At 39.6% G+C, this 26,143-nt stretch overlaps 1 non-coding gene and 3 pseudogenes across 1 annotated transcript; 1 reads left to right on the forward strand and 3 right to left on the reverse strand.

Moving 5' to 3' along the window:
* Positions 1-171: 171 nt before the first annotated feature.
* On the reverse strand, positions 172-1,606 carry LOC147921525 (putative disease resistance protein At5g43730 pseudogene; annotated as a pseudogene).
* Positions 1,607-9,748: 8,142 nt separating this feature from the next.
* On the reverse strand, positions 9,749-9,855 carry LOC147921526 (small nucleolar RNA R71). Its single transcript, XR_015589894.1, has one exon. It is a non-coding gene; the product is annotated as a small nucleolar RNA R71 (small nucleolar RNA).
* A 7,761-nt stretch (positions 9,856-17,616) lies between these two features.
* LOC147921527 (putative disease resistance protein At5g43730 pseudogene) lies at positions 17,617-18,024 on the reverse strand (annotated as a pseudogene).
* Positions 18,025-18,743: 719 nt separating this feature from the next.
* Positions 18,744-24,371, forward strand: LOC104763148 (putative ion channel POLLUX-like 2; annotated as a pseudogene).
* Positions 24,372-26,143: the final 1,772 nt, after the last annotated feature.

Here is a 26,143-nt window from a genome sequence, read left to right on the forward strand (position 1 = left end):
CAAAAGCTGTTGTCTGTACTTGAGACAAGCTCTTGAAACAAAAGCAGTACATATAAACACAAACAAAACTGTATTATTACAAACCTGTCTGTATTTTAAAGACCAGCCATTCACTTAAGACCCTCATTCCACCCGTTATTCCTATGCATGCGTGGGAAAATAAGCTATATCTTAAGGTAGCTTTGGACAATATTTGACTTGGAATTTTCTACGGTTAGGAAGATTCCGATAATTCCAGCAGATTTCCGAAAGTCCAGCCAATTTATAAAGCGTAAGGGATTCCAAGTTCCCAAATGGAACACCAATATCTCGATGCTTTCTGCTAATACTCATTCCTTTCTCCTTGTTTATTATTTCTTCTATTTTCGGTGAATACTCCACTTGTAGCTCCTAAAGATTTTGAGCAAATAACAGCCATGACAAATCCTTTTGCCCTTCCAAATGGATTATAGTAACAGAGGAGAGTTGCTTGAAGCCTGGAGAAGTAGTGGATGGAAGGAGGATCTCCATTGGTGAAATCTCATCCCTTCTTTCTTTGCTTTGCCAATCAATCTTTATCTCAGATATGTTAGAGGTCACTATTCCAAGGCGTTGAAGACCTCCCACTGCTACCGTCTTTAATATTACACGAGGTGCTGACATTTTTCTTAGACATAAACCTTTAACACTAGTCGCCAATCGGTCATCTCCTTGTATCCTATCCAAAATCCTGACCGTAAAAACGAAGATGCAGCCAATATTGAAAAGAACCTCTTTTCTTATTAAGAATCACTTAAACAATCTTACAAGATATGTTTAATCAGATTTACACACAGTCAACACGACTTGTCACTGACCAATTCTTAATCTAACCAAAACTTGTTAAGAACCCTAAAAGCTTATTCGCTTGGCTCCTACTTTTTCTATACGGCTCAAGAAAAACCTTAAGCCTCAATACCAATATATATAGATAGCTAGCATATCACGTCGGCTAATCTACTTTTCTAATTTAAGATAACCCCAAATCTTCTTTATTTGATCCGATGATATCTTGCTAAATAATAAAAGAAACTCCAATATCCAATTATAATTCGCCACATCATTCAACATCAGGTTCATTATGTCATGGCACAGCTTCTTCCAGTGTCTTACAGACTAACCTTGTTCCACCAAATGTCTTCATGCTTTCACTGACATCCTCTATGGTTGCAGTTAAAACCTTCAAGTGCTCCAAGTGTTGTAGTTCCTCCATTAATACGTCATCAACACAAACATGGCAGTAAAATAATTTCAACACTTGCAAGGTTTTTGCTATCCCAACAAGATTCTCTAGTTCACGAGTGAACTCCAGGTTCAAGTAGATTAGTTTCATCAACTCACTTAGACGAACTAGTAACGATTTTATCCCTGTGTGTGACAAATTGAGATATTGCAAAGAACCTAAGCTAGAAATTTCTTCCGGCAACTCAACAAGACTCCCGTTTACAGAAAGATCCAAGACCACAAGTTGTGGCATTAACCGAAAGAATCCAACTGAAATATCCAACAACTTGTTATACGGGAGTAATAGGGTTGCAAGGTTGGGGCAGTCCGGACTGCATGATATCTCCTCAAGCTGAGTATTCATTAAAGACATCCGTCTCAAAATATCCCAATTGATGTCCTTTGGGATGAGACGTACCTGTGTACCAGATTTCACACAAACTGAATCTTTCCCTTTTGGTCCTTTGATTAATTTCTTGGGACCTTTGGGACCAACTCAAACAGGCATTCCCTTAATTACAAGAAACAGTCTCTTATGCGTGCTCCTCGTTTGGCTGGAATCTTCGACCAACAAGGTCTCCACAAGCGGAAGCTCTCCAAGTCCATCTCACCTCAATCCCGCTTCCTCTTGCTCCCGTTCCTGACTCATACTTCTGGTGCATCGAAGCAGAGGAGCTCGAGAACTACTCAGCCAAAAGGATTTGGGATGCGCTTCGCTCACGTTCTCCCCTGCAGCCCTGGGCAGCTCAAGTCTGGTTCAAAGGTCACATACCCAGGCACGCTTTCAGTATGTGGCTCATGCATTTGGACAGGTTACCAACAAGAGAGAGATTAGCTAGATGGGGTATGCAAATAGACTCAGCTTGTTGCCTTTGTGGATCTGCCCTGGAATCAAGGGACCATCTTTTTCTTCGCTACGAGGTAAGTGAAACTCTTTGGCGTAAAGTGACTCATCGCCTGGGGTATACTGCCTTCACCTTCCATACGTGGGTCGCTTTTTCTGCTTGGCTCGATACTAAGGACTCCACCTCGCCACTCTGTCTTCGTCGCCTGGTCGCTCAAGTTACCCTATATGGTCTTTGGCTGGAACGCAACAACATGTACCATAATAACATCTCTACAGATGCTCTAGTACTCTTCAAGGGAATAGACCGCCTAATCAGAGATGCGATTTTAGCAAAGCAACATTGCAAGCAGTTCATGAACCTCCTTTTAATCTGGCTACAATATGACTAGTCTTACTACTCAACACAAAGCATAAATCAGAGCTCTCCTTGTTTTTCTTATTTTTTTTTGGCAAGGATTACTCTTCTGTTCAAACTGTCTGTATTTCACTACAGAGCCTTCATTTTAATGAAATTCACATTTTACAAAAAAAAGTTGGAGTCTATCCAAAGAGCCATCTCACCTATCACATCATGAATTTTTACTTTGGTCTTTAGTTTACAATCAATCAACAAATGTGCACGAACTAACAAGACAATAATATCATAACTTTTGTTGGTACCTCCATCTTCATATTTGATCGCATTTATGATGAATTCTTGGCATATCCAGTATTCTATCAACTTCTCCTTTTCTATTTCATAATCTTCAGGAAACAAAGAGCAATATAGGAAGCACAATTTGACTTGATCATTCTTTAAGCAATCATAACTAAGTGTTACAGTAAATCAAGAGCTGCACATGTTGGGCTAAGATAAGAAGCAAAGGAGGAGAGCACATGCGATATAACAGCTGGAGGAGTAACGAATCAGAGTTTGTCAATGTCACGGACGAGGAATAAATAGCCTTCTATAAGAGCACATGTTAGCTCATCCTTTCTATTATGCAAAACCTGAATTGTTGTTTCTATTTTCTGGGTTTGGTGACTTGTTCCTCATCGTTGTTGTTGGAGATTCTCTCTTTGAGACTCTTGCAGATGAGATGATGATTCTGCGTTTCTTGTGAACGTTGTTTCATTCTTATCAATTAAAAGTTATCGTTCTGTTTTCCTCTGTTTGTGTTCTTAAGTTTCTGACTTGTTGTGGAGATTATTGATTATCGTTAACACTGGTATCAGAGCTGTGTCATCCTCGGAATCCATGGTGGAGATCAAAATTCCGTTGTCAGATCGCAAGATGAAGATCCGTCGGAGCATATTGTTGGAAGAAATTGAAGAGAGATGGTTGAAGGGGTTGTGTGTGTTCTGCGCAGAGCCAGAAACTCCCCATCACCACTTGAAACACAAGAAATTAGGGATTTTCATGATTGAAGGTGATCAGAAACAGCTCCCTAAAGAAGAACTTTGTGAATCCACTGAGTATTGTACGATGAATGAGGTATATGAAGCTACAGAAGAGAAAGTGTTTGTGGAAGAACACTACACTTTGGAACATTCTTTCGACAATAAAGAGAGCGTCGCAAAATAATCGCAATTTTGTGACAAAAGAGTCTTATTCGTGACAAAAGAGTCTGACAATACCACTACTTTGTGACACTATTTTAAATTCATGTTTTAATCTCCTGCTGTCGTAGAAGCGTCTTAAAGTGAGTCTACTTTGTGATTGAAATCTGATTAATGTGTGACTACTACCCTAAATTGTGACTGAATTACGTCTAGTTACTTACTCCTTTAAATTAATTTTATAATTTTAACAATATGAATACAAAACATGAAAACTCGTACATTGCTACTTATATGTGACATATTATTAATAAATCGATTTCCCACCCACATTAAAATTAATCGTCTTCAACCCTATTAATCAATTATTTACCCCAACCCTATGACATTCAACCCTTCTTCGTCTCTCTCTCAAAATTTCCCGAAACCCTTCACTGTCCTTTAAAGAAGAAGAAGTTTGGTGTGTTATGTTGTGTTGTGTGTTGTGTTTAGATAAAGTTTGGTGTGTTGATGTAAAGAAGAAGAAGTTTGGGCTTTAGGGATAGAACCGATATCACACTCTCTTGTTTATGGTCTGTTTTTTTTTTTTCAAACTTTCTTATCCATATCAAACATTCTTATGTGATTCATTTGTTTTTGTTTGATGGGTTGTATTATTTAACTATATCATATTCCCTTTTACAGGTTTGGACGAGACAAAGGAAAGCTCTCTCGTGTTATTTCTGGGATTTTAAGGAGAAAGTTTGATGGTCCTTACTTCAGTTGGAAGGTTACGCCCTTACACATACGAGAGAGATACTTTAGATCATTTGCGGTAATATTTGACACAGATTCTTTTTTTCCACTTTTCTTAGTTAATGAATTTGTCTTCTTTATACTTACTTGACAATGTTTTAATGTGTAGCGGAAATATAACTGGGATGTCGCGATTACTGAGCTTGTGAGAGAAGGATTTTTGAAGATAGCCAAAAAAGAATCAAAGGCATTGTAAGCCAAGCGAAGAGGAGTGGTGAGCAACCTATTTGGATTAACCCTACGCTCTGGAAAGAAATGTGGGAGCATTGGGACACACCCGAAGCTGTTGAAAAGAGCTCAAATGCATCCCAAGCCCGTAATTCTGATCGTGACGCTCTTGGAGTCCACAAACATCTATCCGGCCATAAATCTTACTTGCAAATTCAACAAGAGATGGTAAGTAAAAGGTTTACACTAACTTTAAATATTTTATTTTGCACAATGTTGATTGTTGATTGTTCTTCTTATCCATTGTAGGAAGAAAAATTGGGACGTCCTGTATCGCTTGGAGAGGTGTTTGTCGCAACACATACAAAGGCAGATGGAAGTTTTGTTGATCAGAAGGCCAAACAAGTGGTTGAGACATATGAGAAGAACTTAGAAGAGGTAATGTCTCAAATGGAGGTTGATGGTCCTGATGCTACAGACCACTCGTCGCCAGACTCTACTTATGCAACCCTCCCAGTTAATGAAATAGATGACATTTTTCTGAAGGTAATTATTTGTACATTTTTCTACTTGTACATTTTTCTTTGTTTTGCCTATGTTGATTGTCTTATATAGCTAACTTAAGTATCTGATTTTGATTAAAATACTTTTGACTGATGCTTAAGAATCCTTGATGTTGATAATCTGGTGTAATATTTTGACATTAAAACTTATAATCATGATTCTTGCATTATGTTTGTCTTGTGAATGCTTATCTCCTTTTATTTTCATATAAATTGGTTTGGTGAATGATTGTCTCTTTCTATGTCTAGTGTACTGTAACAGATGCCAAGGGAACCCCCTATGGACTTGGAAGTCTGTCCGAGATAATCAGCAAAGGGAAAAGAAAGGCAAGTGATCCAAACTCTACTCCTACTTCACTCTTAGAGATTCAAGAACAACTTCAGGTTGCTCGTCGTAAGCTCGCTGATCAAGAAGAAGAAAATGCTCGACGTGTCAGAGAAGATGCTCGACGTGATGAGGAGCAACATAACGCTCAAAACCGCATTTCAACCTTGGAGATGCTCGTCTCCTACTTGAAGACCAGTGATCCCGGGGTTGCAGAATTCAAGGCATCTCAAGTACCAACCCATGCGCCATTCGCCCCAGCAGCCAACATCAGTACTCCAGCCACAGCAGCTAATGTCAACCCACCCGCACCAACCACTTCAGGAGCTAGTTCACCAGCCACCAATCACTTCACCAATCACTTCACCAGCTATTCCACCAACCACTTCTCCTTTGTCATTATCAACCTCTCATACCTAACTTAATATTTCACTCTTAAGCCTCTATAACTATTTTTTGGGTTGTGTTCTAAGATTTCTATCTGTTAGAACTATTTTCTGGATAGGATCGATGAATGATATGTATCTTTTTGTTTAATATCATTCAAACTCGGGATTTAATTTTAATTTCTGGTTTTTTTTCAAATTAAATTGTCTAGAGTCACAAATGAATTGCGAAAGATAGACTAATTTTCGACCATTTACATCTATAAAAAACACAAACCAGGTATCAAATTCGTTGTAATCAGGTCACAATTTTGTGACTACAATACTTAGTCTTCAGTCAGTCACAAACGATTCAGACTATTCCGTGACTAGCATAGTGACAACTTTACGACCAAATTTCAGATTTTTGAAAGTTCATCCTCAAGTTTGTAGTATTAAATCAGTCTTCAAAACGTTGCACATTGTGACTACCATATCGTCTACAATGAGTCGTACTATACGACTGAATAATTTAGTCACTATACCGTCGGCACTTACGAAGTTATAGTGTTTTCTCAATGTAGTCGCTATTTAACGACTACAACTGCTGTCTGCAGAGTGTCGCACATAAGCGACGGTTTTGCGACCAAAATATTTTGTGACCAAATATTAGCGACCGTTTCTATCAGTCTTTAAACAGTCACACATAGCGACTTTGCGACTGATTTAAGACGATTTTGTTGGTCACAAACGCCATGTTTTCGTGTAGTGGAAGAACCAACTCCACAATTTCAGGTACCTATTACTAATTCTGAGCTTTTGAGGAGTGTTGAACTTAGGGAGGTAAATTTAGGATTGGAAAATCTAGGAACTCTGGTGATGAACGAGAATCTGGAGCAAGAAGGGGTTCAAAAGAACAGTAATAAGAGATTTGAGGTTGAAAGTGGTGTTGAGAGTGGTGAGAAATTGTTAAGTATTAAGAAGAATTGCTCTGCACACCAAGTGCTCGGTAAAATTTCTCAACATAGAGAGATGCTGGAAATAAAGAAGAAAACGAAAGGGTATAAATCTTGGAGATTCAAGTTTAAACATAGAGAAGCACCAATAGACTTCATATTTGGTTTTGACGTTGTGCAGAAGCAAGATTCATTAAGGGTTCCACATGTTGATGTTGAAAATGTCAATCAAGCAAATGAAACACATCAAATATTTGATAACATGCCTTGTAATGGTGTCAGAAATAAGAACAAGCCAGGGTGCCCACGTTTTCAGAAGGTGATGAGTGCAAAGGCAGTTTGGCTAGAAGAAACTTGGTCCATTAGTGATAGCCTAAAGGCTGTCCAAGACATATATTTTGTTGGTGGTAAGCTACACTTCAATAAAAGTCTGTTTCGTAGCAACCGAATCCAGCAAAGGAAGAAGATGAGATTGTCTCCTAGATCATGGATGTTTAAATATAAGAAAGGCCAGAAGAAATTGCACACATCTAGCTTTTGCAAGAATGACTATGAAGTTGGATTCACAAGGGCTGGGGAGTTACAAAAAAACTTCAAGGATAGAGGGGAGATGGTACAAACTGATCAAAAGCTCTTATACTTTGAATTTGTGTCTGATACGGGAGGACTTGATAAGATGTTCACTGTGGCCAGAGTTGTTAGCGTGAGGTGTTGTTTGCTAAGTACACTGCTACAATTAATAGCGAATGATTCAGGTCACACACAACCAACTGTGTATGCTGATAACTTCATGTTTAAGCATTCCTTTTTGTCCATATTTTGCATTGTTTTTACCCCAACCTTAGCATTTTTAGGTCATTTACTGTAGGAATCCACATTTAGGCCATTTAGGGTGTTACATTCTTGCATTTGCATATTTTGGATGAAAACAAGTGCTTAAGAGCCGAAAATGGGGAGAAACAAGGTCGAACCCGAGCATGTACCTGAACGAGCTATGGAACAGGAAGAACAGCCCGAACACCAACCCGATCGAGGAGGAGCTAAGAACAGAAAGAACAATCCGAGAGCCTACCCGAAGAGCAACCCGAGTACATCCTCGTGCACCCCATCGAGCAGACCCTCGGGCAGGACTGAGAAGCTAGGGTTATTGGGTTTCCATATATAAACCCCTCTCTTCTTCCACTCGCCCTAGCACGCCGCAGACCCTCAGAATAGAGTGCGAGAGCTTCTGGGAGAGAAACTGAGCGACTCAAAACTCTTTCTACACTTTTGTTAAGATTTAATTTCATTTTCTTTTTGCATTTTGGATTCTATACTCTTCTACTCTACTCTATTTTTAATACAATGCAATTTTCTTTTATCTATGCTTTTGTGTTTTCTGCAATGAGATCTGAATAGTGTAGTAAAGTTTCTAGGGATCGGATAGACGATTTTGTGTTCTTGATCGGTTAGGATGTCTTAGCTTAGATATTTGTGTTTTATAAATTCCCTTCTAGATTGGTGTTCTTAATGCTATCAACAGACCGACAGGTTGAGATTAGATCTAAGGCGTTTTACCACCGAGAGGTGTAGATGAAATTCTTGAATCAATCAATGCTAGATATTTACTCACTTAGCCTAAGACATTAGATGAGTAAGGGGTTTATTGACAATAATGAATCGGTTTGTATTGCCTGCTTGGTCATGTTTCTCCAACGAGAGTTGGGTAGGGAAGTGATTAAGGTTGATTGTTTCTATCACGAGAGTGTTTTAACAAGATATTAGAGATTCATTGTCTAGGAAATAATTGCTTGAGGCATGTAGGACATCCGTATTGGTTAGGAACACTTAAGAGTCGATTACCCCATCCTTAGGAGCTTTCGTATTTAGATTGTTTGCATTTCTATTCATCACTCGATCCCTTACCCGAACAGGTACACGATCACCTGCTTCGAGTATACCTTCGAGTTGTTATTGTTTATCTTGTTTACTCGATCACCCCACCCGATCATGTACTCAAATGCTTGCATCGAGTGCTTAGGTCGTGTGGTTCTTGTTTTTTTGCTTTCTTTTGTTTATTTTAGGATTGTTAGATCAAACCCAACTATTGCTTGACTAGACTTGCAAAGTTCTGATCATATCTTATCTACTAGCATAACAACCATTTGGATTGATAACCCTTTGTACTACAACTGCATAGGGAATTGATACCCTGGGTGAAAATCCTACTATCAATTTGGCGTTGTTGCCATTTGGTTGAATTTAATTTGCTACGTTTAGGATTTCAGCACTTGCTAGATCAAGTTCTATCTACCATTTTGGTTCGGTACTGACTTGTTTACATTCGTTTTTGCTTGTCTTGCATTTAAGGTACAACCCGAGTACCCACCCGACCCGTCACTCGATCACTTGGATCGAGTTGACCCTCGTGTACTCACTCGGTCAACTGTTTGTGCATGCAAACACGATCCAATGGTAGCCAACACTTGAGTCCTTTCATCGACAGACCTAGGCTACTGCGTCAAAAACAAGTCCAGCAACCACAACCAACAACAATTGAGGAGGAGATGAATAATCAGAATGGTCCACCAGCTCCTCAAGAGAGGACCCACATAGGAGCAGGAGATGCTCCATCTACTCACACTCAAAGACATTGCATTGTGCCACCTGCTGTTCAGAACAACAACTTTAAGATCAAGAGTAGTCTCATCCAGATGATACAGAGCAACAAGTTTCATGGATTGCCAATGGAGGACCTGTTGGATCATCTAGATGATTTTGATAGGCTCTGTAGCCTAACCAAGATAAATGGAGTTAGTGAAAATGGATTCAAGCTCCGGCTTTTCCCATTCTCTTTGGGAGACAAAGCACACATCTGGGAGAAATCACTCCCCAAGGAGTCCATCACTACCTGGGAAGCATGCAAGAAGGCGTTTCTAGCCAAATTCTTCTCCAACTCCAGAACTGCAAGGCTGCGAAATGATTTCTCCAGCTTTGTTCAGAAGAACAATGAGACGTTCAGCGAAGCTTGGGAACGTTTCAAGGGATACACTACCTGATGCCTTCATCATGGTTTCAGCAATGCTTCATTGCTAAGTACACTATACCGAGGAGTGGTCCTAAAGATACGGGTGTTGTTAGACACCGCAAGCAATGAAAACTTCCTCAACAAGGATGTCGATGAAGGCTGGGATCTCGTTGAGAACTTGGCTCAATCTGATGGCCATTACAATGAGGAGTACGATTGCACTGTGCGATCTACTGGATAGGAAGATGCCAAGTACAAGAGGGACATGAAAGCCCTAAATGACAAGTTGGATAAGCTCCTAAGCCAGCAGCAGCATGTCCATGCCGTCTCAGAGGAAGAACAGTTTCTGCAACAAGATGGGGAGAATGCTCAGCTAGAGGATATAAACTACATCAACAACCAAGGAGGTTACAACAAGGGGTACAACAACTACAAACCAAACCCGAACATATCCTACCGCAACCCCAACGTTGCTAATGTTCAAGACCAAGTCTACCCATCCGGAGTCCAAGGGAACCAAGGTCAGCAAAAGCCTTTTGTTCAATACAATCAAGGTTATGCTCCTAAGCAGCAATACTTTGGCAACTATCAACCAATTGCACCACCCGGATTCCAACCACAGCAAGGCCCGCAGAACCAATCCCTAGAAGCTGATCTACGCGGACTGATTCAACAAATGATCCAGAGTCAAGCATCGGCTGCAATGGACAATGCCAAACGTTTTGCCGACATGAGCAATAAGATCGATTCTAGATACAACGACTTGACTGCCAAGTATGATACCTTCAACACTAAGTTGAGGTACCTAGAGGGCCACCACAACAACCAACCACCACCAAAGATCAACCAGCTTCCAGGTAAAGCTGTTCAGAACCCAAAGGATTATGCCACTGCCCAAGCCATTTTCCTTGATGATGATTATGAGGACTACCTCACTGAGGACAGTGATGTTCAAGATGGGGAGATTATGGATCATTATGGGATGAACGAGTACCAGCATTACATATCCGAGTATGAACCCGAGCCTTTACCCGAGGAGACTGATCGAGCTGATGATCAAGTATTGGTTCGAGAATCACAAATCAAAGAACCATCCGAAGCAGAACCCGATGACTCACCCGATGATTATGATCGGATGATACATCGAGTAGATGTCCAGATGACAGATCAACCTCAAATGCTTGCACCAAAAGAAAGAGAACTAGAGGAAAGGTTCAATGCTGCTCTTGACATCCAATTAGAGGCGCTTGCAGAGTGTATGGCCAAGCGGAAAGCTCCACCTCCTAAGCTCTTGTCACCACACGAACTTCAAGAGGAAATCATCAAGGAGACAGTTCAGCTAGGGATTGAGGTTAAGGAAGCTGTTAAGGAGATTGGTAATAAAATTATGAGGAGTGGGGTGTGTTTTGATCCTGGTTCTTTCACTCTTCCATGTTCGATAGGACTTCGTATTTTCAAAAATTGCTTGTGCGATATGGGAACTTCAGTCAGCATCATGCCGCTATCAGTTGCCAACAAGATGGGGTTCAACAGTTTTAAACCAAGTAGTCTGTATTTGGTTCTAGCTGATAGAACAATCAGACATCCGATTGGGATCCTGGAAAATTTGCCTCTCAGGATTGGAAGGGTGGAAGTCTTTACTGATTTTATGATCCTTGATATGGATAAGGAACCAGACGATCCACTGATTCTAGGGAGACCATTCTTGGCAACAATAGGAGCAATGATTGATGTGATGCATGGGAAGATCATAATTGAGCATGAAGAGCACTTCAAAATGGAATATGTCATCAAGAAGGGAATTAAGAGACAAACCATTGATGGTCAAACTTTTTCCACCCGGACTAAACAAAGAAGGGTCAAGTATCAAAAGGAAGTTCATAGTACATTTGCTGTGGAACCTGGACAAGACCTAGAAAATCCAGTAAGCCAGTTTGTCCCAGTGGAGAGGATTCCATAACCTCTCCCTCCTAAAACCCATGCTTAAGTAGCATGAAGAGTCAAGCTTAGTGACTTCTAACAAGCTCACTTGGCAGGAAGTCCCAAAGGTATCCTTTATTTTGTTTTAATTCTTATTTATTCATTTTATCTTATTTTCTATTTTATTTTCCATATTTTCATTTATCTAAAAAAAAAAAAATTAAAAAAAGAAGGAAGAGAAATTTTGGGGAACCCAAGGCTCTACCCGAATCCGTACCCGACGCGCCTGGTCGTGTTCCCCATCGAGTGGCGAGTGAGTCCGAATTCCACAGCCCGAAGCCCACTCTCAGCAAATCCCAAGTGGAAAACCCTAGCTGCAGCCACTTCTATTTAAAGAAGACTCTCTCTTCCCCAAGCCAAAACCGATAAGTGCTAAAAACTTTTAAACTTCTTCCTTTTTACTTCTTCTCTCTTTTAAACTTGAGTGTTCTAAAATTTTTGGGAACTAACCCTATTGATTTCGAGTCTAGCTTTTCTTTCTTTTCAAAAGTTCCACACTGGCTCCAAAGATGAAGACTTACCAAAAGAAGGAAAGCATATTAACCTCTGCCGCTGCTAGAACCAGAGGTGATTCCACCGAAGCTCGTGACTCCCAGGGAGGAGGAGACATTTCGCATTCCCAACCATTGAGTGGACGTTTCCAATCCCCAACCCGATGCTCAACCCGATCCACCACCCGAGCAGATACTCGAGTAGCCGATCGGGCAGATACCCGAGTTCTCTTTCCTGACCCAATAGCTGTTGCAATCCGCCGATCTCCTCGACGTAGGGACTTGTCTATGTCCGAGAGAACTGTTACTGATCCTATGGAGGTCGATTCTGATGCTGGTGGAGGAGAACCAGAGGAGATCCAATCCTCTAGGTTGAGAAGCAGAGCTGCGGTTGCAAGAAGGAAGAGACCAGCCTCTGAAAAGGTTGAGAAGGTGGTCGAGAAAGCAGCTGAGGAAGAGGATCGAGATTCAAAGGAGGAGAGCCGTGACCAAGAAGAGGAGCAGAGAGAATGCACACGCCAGGCCTTGCGGAGGCTGAAGCAGAAAGAGGTGGAGACTCCGGCCAAGCTCTTCAAGGTCCTCTGCAAGATGAACTTCGTTGGTACTCGTTTCCCTCACAGTGAAACAATGAAGCAGTTGGGAATAACAAGAGACGTTGAGTTCCTGTTCGACATGTGCCACCTGGGCCGCATGATGTGAAGCAACCTCGAAGCTTATGAGAAGGAGACGGTACACTTTCTATCCACGCTGTGGTTACACTTTTTGAAGACCACCCGACCCTACTACCCGATGGGGGGATCGGGTTCATCACCTTCTCCGTGCGCAACAAGGAATACCGACTCACCTACAAGGAGATAGAGAAGCTATATGGTTTCAAGGCTGGGAGTGGAGAGAACATGGAGGTGAGCAAGGAAGAGATGAAGTCCCTATGGCTGACAATAGGCAACAAGCTTCCTTACAAGTCCACAAGCTCCAAGTCTGCTCAAATAAGAAGCCCTGTTTTGAGGTATTTTCACAAGTCCCTCGCCTGCACTCTTTTTGCTAGAAAGGAGACTGGGAATGTGAATGACCATGAGCTCCAGCTTCTAGACATTGCCTTGTGTGGATTCTTAGACAATGCTAGGGATGGTACACCACTAGTAGGAGATGCTGCGGACACCAGCATGGTCTTTGTGCTGCTCGATCAGTTCCTCTACCTTAAGTCTTGGGCAATGAAAACTGAGAGGATATATGGAGCTGGAGAGATCTCCATAGGAGGATTGGTCACACCAATTTTGGTAGCTTGCTATGTGCCCCTAAAGGGAGTGGTTCATGAGCTGAGATGGCTAGACGTCGACTACCTCACATTGGCGAGGTTCCTGGCTTATGAAAAGCCAAACGACATGCTGCTCTTCAAGTTTTTCCATCCAACTGCCGGAGCCACCCAAATGATCCTGCCCAACATCGTGTGCACCAAAATCCGACTAGGGGATAACATAGATTCCACACCACCTTTGGAGGAGCTGTACAATCCGGAGGAGGAGTCCGAGGCAGGAGAGAGAGAGACGACTGGGCAAGAACAGGGAGACAACTCGGAAGAGTATGATTTTGAGGATTATGTGTGCTCTCAAAAGCAACATGTTGGGGTGAGGGAAGCTCTCCAGAGGATCGGCTGGCTAAAGAGGATGAACAAGTTCCTAGCCAAGAAGGTAAAAGACCTCACTGGCTCAGTGAAGGTAATGGGAGGACAGATCAAGGAGCTGCAAGACAAGGCAAGCTGTGCCTCAGCTCCCACTTCAGCTTATGCACTTACATGGATGGGGAGGAGCGGACCATTAGGAGGAATGCGAGGATTAGCACCTCCAGAGCCCCACAGAGCATCCTCCTACGAGCCCCAAGCAGAGGAGGGTGTCACGAGACCTGAAAGATCGCGGAGAAGCCACTCAGACGCCTATTCGATGCCCGACACGATGGGGTACACGATGCCTTATCCGATGCATCCATCGATCCCCCATCCGGGTGACCACTCAAGTACTTTCCCTCCGCCTTACCAGATGCCGTATCAGATGCCCTACTCGATGCATCCTGCAAGCGGCTATACAAGAGATCATTCCGGACCTCTCCCACCATACCCGTCGTACTACCCGATGCCATACCCGATGACCTACGCGACCCCTTACCTGATCAACCCCTCGGATGCTGGTCCGAGCAGGTCGTCCGTGCGCACAACCGAACTCTCTGACGAGCGAATCCCGACGCCTGCTGAAGCCGGTGACGACCCTGGCTACACATTGGCGAGTATGGAGGCTGCTACAACCTCCTTTTTCACCAACCCATGAGGTACCACATTCATCCAACCTTTGTAAATAACATTGCATTAGTTTTACTTCATTTTGTGTGATTCTTGGAACCTTGTTCAGACTTTTATTTACACATGGACTGTGTAATTTAAGTTTGGGGGAGGGTCCTAGGATGTATATAACATTGTGTTTTATTTTCTTATTTCAATTTTTTTTTCATACTAGTTTTATTCATTTGAGTCTGCATCTATTTGCATAAAAAACCCTACAAATTTGAAAAATTTGAAAAAAAAAAAAAAAAAAAAGTGTTCATGTAGTTGCATTTTCATGTAATTGCTTCATATAGGATTGTTGCATATGCATCTTAGGGAACAATGATTAAAACCACCTTGTTTAATGCCAAACCTTAGGATTGAAGCTATAGCCCTTAATCACAGTTCATTGTTGCTAGATCAATCTTTGGAAAAAAATGAATAATATTTGTTTAAAGCCTTGCATCTTTTGAAAGCGTCCTCCACTTGCTTGAACATTGCATCATCTCTATATTATTGGACCTAACCTGAACTTAAATTGTCTTGCTCATGGAATTTGAATACTTGCTCATGATGACTCTAAAATCGGGTTAACACACCATTTTTACCAATCTTTTCGTTTAACCCGATTCGTTTTCCCTACCCTTGAACCCAAACCTTTCTTTCAAACCTTGTATTGAATCGTTCAGTGAGGCCTTTTCATTGTGCTATAGGTTGTGAAACCTTGAGAGTATTGAGAACGACAAAGAACTGGCTCTTGATTTAGCTATTAGGATCGGTTTAGAAAGATAGGTGGTTAGCATGATTATTTGGGGTTGGGTTGAGGAATAAAAGAGAAATTAAAGAAGGAAGTCCCTAAGGTTCGATTCAAGTAGCTATAAGTCTCTAAGTAAAAAAAAAGGGGTAAAAAGTAAAAAAAATCTTGCTATAGTCTCCTAGAAAAGAAAGAAAAAAATCTGGGAATATTGTTAGGAGCTTAGCAAAGAAAGAAAAAGAAAAGAGAGAGAGCTAAATGTATAAAGTTTAGACCTTAGGGATTATTAAAAAAAAAAAGGGGAAAATGTTAAAATCAAGGATGTGGGTAGTGTTATTATAGGGGGTTTGATAAAAAAAAAAAAAGGGTTAATGAGAAAAGGGGTAGATTAACAAGAGTTAAGCTTTGTATGCCCTAATTGTTCTCGATCTTAGATAGTTTTCACAACTGTCTAGCATTCCTTCTTTTGAGAGTAAGCCACCCAAAGAAATTGTTTAAAACCACTCTACCAAAAGCCTTACCCTTGAAACCGATTGAGCTCGATTCACCTTCCAATTGCAAGAATTCGCCAAACACTTTAATGAATGTGAAAGAGATGTTCTTTGGAATTGCAATTCTTTACTTTTAGTTGGAAGATGAACTAGATCGATGCATGGTGATAAGCATAGAAGAATATTTGTAAGTATGTTGATTGATCTTAGCACCATTAAACTATCTTTTAGGACTATAGCTTGAATCATTCGCTTAGCTCCAAAGGATATGAGTCACATTTTAGAACCGCACCCTCCTACTTCCTTGCTAGAGAACTAGCAAGATTTAAGTTTGGGGGTCTGATAAATCTCTAATTTACATGTTTTAAGCATCCCTTTCTGTCCATATTTTGCATTGTTTTTACCCTAACCTTAGCATTTTTAGGTCATTTACTGTAGGAATCCACATTTAGGCCATTTAGGGTGTTGCATTCTTGCATTTGCATATTTTGGATGAAAACAGGTGCTTAAGAGCCGAAAATGGGGAGAAACAAGGTCGAACCCGAGCATGTACCTGAACGAGCTATGGAACAGGAAGAACAGCCCAAACACCAACCCGATCGAGGAGGAGCTAAGAACAGAAAGAACAATCCGAGAGCCTACCCGAAGAGCAACCCGAGTACATCCTCGTGCACCCCATCGAGCAGACCCTCGGGCAGGACTGAGAAGCTAGGGTTATTGGGTTTCCATATATAAACCCCTCTCTTCTTCCACTCGCCCTAGCACGCCGCAGACCCTCAGAATAGAGTGCGAGAGCTTCTGGGAGAGAAACTGAGCGACCTAAAACTCTTTCTACACTTTTGTTAGGATTTAATTTCATTTTCTTTTTGCATTTTCGATTCTATACTCTTCTACTCTACTCTATTTTTAATACAATGCAATTTTCTTTTATCTATGCTTTTGTGTTTTCTACAATGAGATCTGAGTAGTGTAGTAAAGTTTCTAGGGATGGGATAGACGATTTTGTGTTCTTGATCGGTTAGGATGTCTTAGCTTTGATATTTGTGTTTTATAAATTCCCTTCTAGATTGGTGTTCTTAATGCTATGAGGTTGAGATTAGATCTAAGACGTTTTACCACCGAGAGGTGTAGATGAAATGCTTGAATCAATCAATGCTAGAGATTTACTCACTTAGCCTAAGAGATTAGATGAGTAAGGGTTTTATTGAAAATAATGAATCGGTTTGTATTGCTTGCTTGGTCATGTTTCTCCAACGAGAGTTGGATAGAGAAGTGATTAAGGTTGATTGTTTCTATCACGAGAGTGTTTTAACAAGATTTTAGAGATTTATTGTCTAGGTAAAATTTGCTTGAGGCATGTAGGACATCCGTATTGGTTAGGAACACTTAGGAGTCGGTTAGCCCATCCTTAGGAGCTTTCGTATTTAGATTGTTTGCATTTCTATTCATCACTCGATCCCTTACCCGAACAGGTACATGATCACCTGCTTCGAGTATACCTTCGAGTTGTTATTGTTTATCTTGTTTACTTGATCACCCCACCCGATCATGTACTCGAATGCTTGCATTGAGTGCTTAGGTCGTGTGGTTCTTGTTTTCTTGCTTTCTTTTGTTTATTTTAGGATTGTTAGATCAAACCCAACTATTGCTTGGCTTGAGTTGCAAAGTTCTGATCATATTTTATCTGCTAGCATAACAACCATTTGGATTGATAACCTTTTGTATTACAACTGCATAGGGAATTGATATCCTTGGTGAAAATCCTACTATCATATGCGCAGATTAGAATGATGTGTAAAGTGGCTGATCTACTTGGCTCCAAAGATCATCCAACAACAGCACAAATTTCTTTCTCTTAAGGTTATTGTATATGAGAGAGGCTTTCTCATTTTCTGTTTCTTGTTCCCATTCCTTGTCACGACGTAATCTTCTAAGAATCTGATCTTGAATGCCCTCATTCTGCAAATCTTTAGAGACCACAACCCATATCACAACATCAAAATCATTCTCCACTACAACAAAGTTGTTGTTGATACGAGATAAGAGGGTGGTTTTCCCTACTCCACCCATACCATAAAGACCTAAGGTTCTTATTTCATCGTTCACGAGGCTGTTCCATGCCATCCCAACCATTGTATCCAAACCAACTGTGCGTTGTTGGATATGCTTGTTCTCCGCCTTGAGTATCATTTTCTACGCCACCACTTAGAAATATTTTTTAGATAGAAGTTATATAACCTCTTCCAACATCTTCAATACCTTTTCACCATAATCGTAGCTTGATATGAAATCCTTAGAACAATAACCAAACAGACACAATCTTCCAGTTTCAGTTGATCAAGCAGATCACTGACTTGGGGTTCAACACTTTGTACCCTTGAAAGCCATAAGTTGACTCGAGCAAGCCGTTGCAAACCTTTATCTTCTTCTATGGAAACTCTTCCTAACAGATCTTCTCGTTCACCCTTAAGTTCTTGCATAGTTTTCTGCCGAGAATTGAGACTTTTTTCCATCAAGTGAATGTAGTACCTATCGCTAAAAAAACAGCCACATGTAGCAGTGAAGATTTGATTCCACGGTATTAGAAGAAGCCAGTTCAACATTTTGCACAAAACTTTCAGAAAGAAACTGGGATTACGACCAAGGGGATGCAGAAAAGACAGAGGATTACAATCGTGCTTTCTTGTACTTGATCAAGAAATTAAAAAGGCAGACCGCAGTTTCTATTAGTTTATTGAGAGTGGCAGCTTTAATTAATTAATATTGATCACCTGCATCTGTTAGCTTGGCAGTTTATTAAGAGTGGCAGTTTCTTGGCAGCTTCAGTCAGATGTTTGTTCTATATCACTGCATTTGTCATCTATATCACTTCAAGAAAAATCAGAAGTTTGATTTCGTCGTTTGCAATAATGATAACACTAACAAATAAGTCTGAATGTGTTTTAGATCCATCTAGAGAAGACAAACAATCTGCTTATTCTCTTCTCCTCGCTGAAAGCATCTGTAACAAGGTTGGAGTAAAGGTAATTTACTAAATTTTCATTGAATCCAAAACCACATTGAATAGCTAAAATTTGTTTATTTATGTTGTTTCTTTAGGTACATAATCTAGCCTCTAAAATCGTCGACTCAAATCTCGGCAAGCAGGTATTAAAAGGCTTTTCTATTTTTTTTTTCTTGTTAGCTTCTTTATGGTTAAGTTGCTGAAACATTACTCAAAACCATACAGATAACAGTGCTGAAGCCATCCATAACTTTCATAGCAGCAGAGGAAGTTATGAGCCTTGTAACAGCACAAGGTTACATTTTCCATCTATTCAAATTTTTGTTTCTTGTTTATCTACCTATAAATCTATAATCCGAACAATAGTAACACTCTTTTCTATATAATCAGTTGCTGAAAACAGCGAACTGAACGAAGTGTGGAAGGACATTTTAAACGCAGATGGTGATGAGATATACGTTAAGGTTAAAAAAGAAAAATAGTCTCTCCCTTCAAATATTTTCGTCAGTAACTTCTATTGAAATTCACTACAAATTCGGTATAAGATTAAAAATCTTGAGTTTGCTTTGATACACACAGTGTTGGATAAGCTTCTAGAATGTTCTAGAATAGATATCCTATAAGGAATTAGGAATCTAGTTAGGAAAAGGAAAAATTGTAATCATAAACTAAAAAGGAAGTTAGCATGTTTTAGAAAAGGAACTCTAGAACAATATAAAATAGAGATCATAAGAAGGATGTATGATCACAATGATAGAAAAGCTTGTGTTTAGTTTTGAGAAGAGTTTCTAAACATTAATAAAGGAAGGATTCTTTGTTCGAGCTTTAAGGTTTTGTGTCTTTGATTCTTTATTTGGTATCAGAGCAAATCCTGGTGTAAGGAGAGCTCATACGAATCATGGCTGAGACAAAACCATCGGAGAAGACGATGGAGAAGACGACGACATCAACCTCCGCTGTTCAATTTCCGATGCTGAACTCAACTAATTACACCGTCTGGACATTGAAGATGAAGGCAACGCTGAAAGTTCATAAAGCTTGGATCGCAATTGAACCCAGAACGGATATTGAAGAGAAGAACGACGTTGCAACGACTTTGCTATATCAATCCATACCAGAAAATCTGACTCTGCAAATTGGTGAACAAGACTCGCCTCAGGATATTTGGGAAGCTATAAAATCGATAAATCAAGGTGTAGAACGAGTTAAAGAAGCTCGCCTCCAAACCCTTATGTCTGAATTTGAGTCTTTAAGGATGAAAGACTCAGACACTATCGATACCTTCTCAGGTAGGTTATCGGAAATTGCTTCGACATCAGCCTCTCTAGGCCAGCCTCTCGATGCAGCAAAGTTAGTGAAGAAGTTTCTAAAGCTTGCCCACCAACAAATACATACACCTCATTGCTTCTCTTGAACAAGTTTTGGATCTAAACAAAACTAGTTTTGAAGACATAATTGGGAGATTTAAAGCTTTTGAGGCTCGTATAAATAGGCAAGCAGCACAAGAAACTCAACAAAACCTCTTGTTCTCAAATACGGACGGAGACAGTGGTAGAGGTAGAGGACGTGGCAGAGGTAGAGGTCGTGGAAGAGGAAACAGAGGCAGAGAAAGAGGAAGAGGAAACTCGCAAGACAGAGAACAAAAGGACAGATCTCAAAATATATGCTTCCGATGTGAGAAACCAGGGCACTTTGCGTCTGTTTGTCCAGTTAAGTTCGTAAAGGAACAAGAACTCAACAAAAACGAGACAAAAGAAGCAGATGAAGCTCTATATATGCATGAAATCGTGTACTTAAATGAGGAGAAGGTAATTTCAGCGAAGTATGAGATAAACAAAAGAGAGGATGGAATCTGGTATTTGGATAATGGTGCAAGCAACCATATGACAGGAGAGAAAGGATACTTTTCTGAACTAAATGAGAACATCAAAGGAACGGTTAAGTTTGGTGATGGATCTTGTGTCAGCATTGGAGGAAAAGGATCAATCCTTTTTGAAGGAAAAAACGGAGAACAGAGACTTTTAATGGACATCTACTACATTCCGATGTTAAAGAGCAATATTCTTAGCTTAGGACAAGCTACAAAATATGGCTGTGATGTAAGAATGAGAGCAGATTATCTCACTTTACGAGATCCTAATGGATGTTTGTTGGTCAAAGTAACTCGTTCTCCCAATAGACTGTACAAGATCAGTTTAAAGATGGGAAAACCAACATGTTTACACTCAAGGATTGATGATGATTCATGGAGGTGGCATGCAATACTTGGCCATATAAGTTTCACGACGATGAACTCTATGTCCACACAAGAGATGGTACGAGGTATGCCTAAAATCACAAGTAAGAAAGTACTGTGTGAATCGTGTTTGGTAGGAAAGCAAACGAGACATGTTTTTCCAACTGCAACTCAATATAGGTCTACACGAGCATTGGAGCTATTACATGCCGATCTTTGTGGACCTATATCACCAGCCACACTTGCTAGAAATCAGTATATCTTTGTGATAGTGGATGATTACACCAGATATATGTGGACAATCTTGCTCAAAGAGAAGAGTGAAGCCTTTGAGAAGTTTAAGTCGTTTAAAGCTCTTGTCGAAACGGAATGCGACAAGAAAATTGCAACTCTACGCACATACAGAGGTGGAGAGTTTACATCAAGAGATTTCCAAGATTTTTGTAATGCAAACGGAATCAGAAGGCATCTTACAACACCCTACACTCCCCAGCAAAATGGAGTTGTTGAGAGGAGAAACCAGACATTAATGGAGATGACTCGAAGCATTCTTAAGGCAATGAATGTTCCAAATTATTTATGGGGAGAAGTTGTAAGGCATTCAACATATTTGATCAATAGAGTTCCTACTCGAGCTCTAAAAAATCAAACACCGTATGAATGCTTAAGAGAAAGAAAGCCCAGTATCGAGCATCTCAGGATTTTTGGCTGCATCGCTTATGCAAAGGTAGAAGCAGAGCATTTGAAAATCTAGATGACCGATCACAAACACTTGTCCACCTCGGTATAGAACCAGGATCTAAGGCATATCGACTTTACAACCCAACAACAAGAAGAGTGGTAGTAAGTCGCGATGTGGTGTTCAATGAGAAGGAATCTTGGACTTGGAAGGGAGTAGAAAACAAAGGAGATCAACCAGGGATGTTTCAAATGACATGGGGAGAAACTATAGACAGTGGACAAGGACCATTCACTGACAACAGTTCTCAACCCACAGAGGATCAAGAAACTGCAGAAGAAGAGGAAGTGCAGGATCATGAAAACATTGAAACAGAGCCAGCTCCGCTTAGAAGATCAAGTCGACAACACAATCCGCCTAGTTATCTTGCCGACTATGTTCTTCTAGCTGATCTAGAATGTGAAATCCTTCTCCTGTCATTAAATGATGAACCTATCAACTATCAAGAAGCAAAAGAATCAATCGAATGGACAAAGGCTTGTCAAGAGGAAATCGATTCGATCAACAAAAATAATACATGGGATCTAGGTGAGAAACCATTTGATGTAAAAGTGATTGGTTTTAAGTGGGTTTTTAAGATCAAAAGGAATGCTGATGGAACAATCAACAAATTCAAAGCTAGACTCGTTGCTAAAGGTTATGCAAAAAAAGAAGGAATTGACTTTGATGAGGTCTTTGCACCGGTTGCAAGGCTGGAAACAATTAGAATGTTGATTGGTTTAGCAGCTTCACATGGATGGGAAATTCATCATATCGACGTTAAGACTGCTTTCTTACATGGTGAGCTAACAGAGGATGTTTATGTCTCACAACCTGAAGGGTTTGAAAAGAAGGGAGAAGAACATAAGGTTTTCAAACTTAAGAAAGCTCTTTATGGACTTCGTCAAGCACCTCGAGCATGGAACACAAAGCTTGATCAAATTCTCAAGAGCATGAAGTTTAAGAAGTGTTATAAGGAAAGCTCTGTATATCGCAAGGAAGAAGGAACTAGGATTTTGATTGTGTTCGTGTATGTTGATGATCTTTTTGTCACAGGAAGTACACCGAAGATCATCATGGAGTTTAAGGCTGGAATGTCTACTAAGTTCGAGATGAATGACCTTGGTAAGCTAACTTACTATTTGGGTATTGAAGTTAGTCAAGGAATCAATGGAATAGAAATCAAGCAAGAAGCCTATGCTCGTCGAATTCTTAAGGAAGCTGGTTTAGACTCTTGTAACTCGACGGTAATACCAATGGAGTTCGGGTTGCAATTGTCAAAAGGACTTGATGAACCAGAGATTGATGCGACCATGTATCGAAGAAGGATTGGATGCTTGAGATATCTTCTGCATACTCGACCAGACCTTGCTTTCTCAGTAGGGATTTTAAGTAGGTACATGCATAATCCAAGAAAATCACATGGCATTGTACTGAAACAGATCCTAAGGTATTTAAGAGGAACAATAGGCTATGGAGTGACATACAAGAGAGGATCACCAGATATTGTTGGCTATAGCGACAGTAGTCACAACACTGATCCTGATGACGGAAGAAGCACCACAGGTCATGTGTTTTATCTCGGAAGAGCTCCTATAACTTAGTGTTCGCAAAAACAAGAAATAGTGGTTCTGTCCTCATGTGAAGCAGAATTCATAGCAGCTACGGAAGCGGCTAAGCAAGCCATATGGATTCAAGATTTACTGAGTGAGATCACCGGGAAAAGGTATGTGAAGACTATGATCCGCATTGACAACAAGTCGGCCATAGAACTTACAAAGAACCCAATTTTTCTCAAGAGGAGTAAACACATACACAAACGTTTTCATTTCATTTGTGAGTGTGTGGAGAATGGACTACTTGAAGTGGAGCATGTACCTGGAGAAGAGCAGCGTGCAGACATTCTTACCAAAACCTTGGCGAAAAACAAGTTTCCTGAAATGAGAGAGATGATCGGAGTTCAAGATCTCATGAAGAACAACTTGAAGCTTAAGGGGGTAAATGTTGGATAAGCTTCTAGAATGTTCTAGAATAGATATCCTAAAAGGAATTAGGAATCTAGTTAGGAAAAGGAAAAGTTGTAATCCTAAACTAAAAAAGAAGTTAGCATGTTTTAGAAAAGGAACTCTAGAACAATATAAAATAGAGATCATAAGAAGGATGTATGATCAAAAGGATAGAAAAGCTTGTGTTTAGTTTTGAGAAGAGTTTCTAAACATTAATAAAGTAAGAATTCTTTGTTCAAGCTTTAAGGTTTTGTGTCCTTGATTCTTTACACAGGACATTGAACTGTACATATAAAAGGCCGAGAATCCTTCATTCATCTAGCTCTCAGAGCGAGCTTGGCTGAGGAGAGAAGTCGATATAGGCTACATAAAAGGCGGTAAAAAGGTGAGTATTTTATTACTCTACAGCATTTGCTAACCTCTTCATCCTCTTCACTAACGTTGATAATTTTGTGTTTCATGTGGTTGCAGATGATCAATCCGCTTCCAAAGAATGAAACTCTCTCTCTCCAAATGGATGACTCGTTGATTGTTATATCAGAGCTTGAAGGAGACCAATCCATCACACTATGAAATTGTATACATTCTCATATAGTCATATACCACTTTTTATTATAGCTTCTTACACACCAAACGACATTGGGCAAGGAGACTGACTTGCACATGGAAGCATCAAATAAGTCGTTGATAATACAAATAACAAATCCTGTTACATAGAAGCTCTTTTGTTCATTGGTCTTAATTGTTTCTTCGACCGGCATTCTGGTTTTGTAATTATTTTAGCTTGGCTTTTAAAATGATAAAAAAAAAATATATATATAGTAATTCAATATTGTATGTGCCTTTTTACTCTCCTTTTCGAGTACATCACTTGAAATCTTCGAAATATCGCAATTCAATATGATGAAGTAACTTCTTGAAGTACTGGTAGAAAACGCCTTGGTAAATAATTCGTCGAATCTTCACTTAAACAAATTTGTAAGACATGTATATCAACATACATCACCATTCTTTTGCAGGCTGTTGGTCTCTTAGATGACTCATCTTGATCATTATCTTCGTCTCTCACGATCTCATCAATGTATGTCAAAGACTTTAAAATGATAGTCTTTCATCATTGGAATCATAATATTTCTTTTTAGGTGTTTAGTTTTCGCGAGTTCTTTGTTGTCTCATTAAAAAACCTTTCAAGGAAAAATCCATTAGGGCCCTGTTCGTTTGGTGAACTAGACATAATGTTCGTTTGTGTTATTAGTTAATGTATCCATAAATTATATCTGGATGCAATTATATTTGTTTTTTCTGGATGAGTTTAAACTCATCCAGAAATCTAATCCAGTTCATTTCTTAATTATCACTAAACGAACAATAACATGCATCTGCGTCTAGATACTGCGTCTGGTTCACGAAACGAACATCACCTAGGATAGACACCATGACTAGGGAAAAAGAGTACAATCACGCTTATGATTATATTTTTCTCCCTGAAAGCATCATCTTTAGGTTATGCATTATAATCATATATATCATCTATTCAGAACTGTTATAAACAATGCTTTAGTGTACAAAACTCATATGATCATCATATATTCTCCTTGAACTTCAAGTCATTTGAACCCTTTTCATAAAGAAGATCTATTTGAACTTAAATCCCTCTTATTAGATATTAACTTTTATACATGTCAAAATCTCAAATTTATATAAACTTCACACATATCAAAATCATACTCACTAAGGTGATATTGGGATATATACCTACCACCAACCTGTCTTTTGCTTTATATCTCCAACAAAGCTTTCATGTTATAGCCTTTTGAATTTACTGAGTTGATATTTCATATATAATTTGTAAATTTATCATCTAATAATGACATGTTTTCTCTTTTATTCTATTGGCGCATTCCGTGCTTGTTTCTTTCCACTTTTTAGTTTAGTATAATCTCTTGGACCACAAGATTAATACAGCAAAGTTCCATACCGGGTAGTGTTAATTATATTGAAGAGTTTTTGCTATTCTTAGTTTTTACTTATCCAATTTCATCATCTTCATTATCTTCTAAGAGATTTTTTTTTCGCTATACTAGTAGTCTTTAATAAAAGATTTGGTGTTAATGAGCTCTTAAAACTTATCTTTATGGTTAACAAAAACACGGTGTCTGCCTTGTCCCAATTGCTATCGACCACCTCCACCTAGTTTATGCTATCAATCAAAACCATAACAAATATATATACCAAAAATTACAATAATTATAGAAAATTGTATTGTTAGTCTATAGTAAACTAAATAAACCTAATACAGAAAAATAGTTCTGGTATAGGCAATAAAATAGATTGGAGTCTTGAGG

This window comes from Camelina sativa, chromosome 18 (genome assembly GCF_030686135.1).
Source record: "Camelina sativa cultivar CO46 ecotype springtype chromosome 18, ASM3068613v1".
Taxonomy (NCBI): Eukaryota; Viridiplantae; Streptophyta; class Magnoliopsida; order Brassicales; family Brassicaceae; genus Camelina; species Camelina sativa.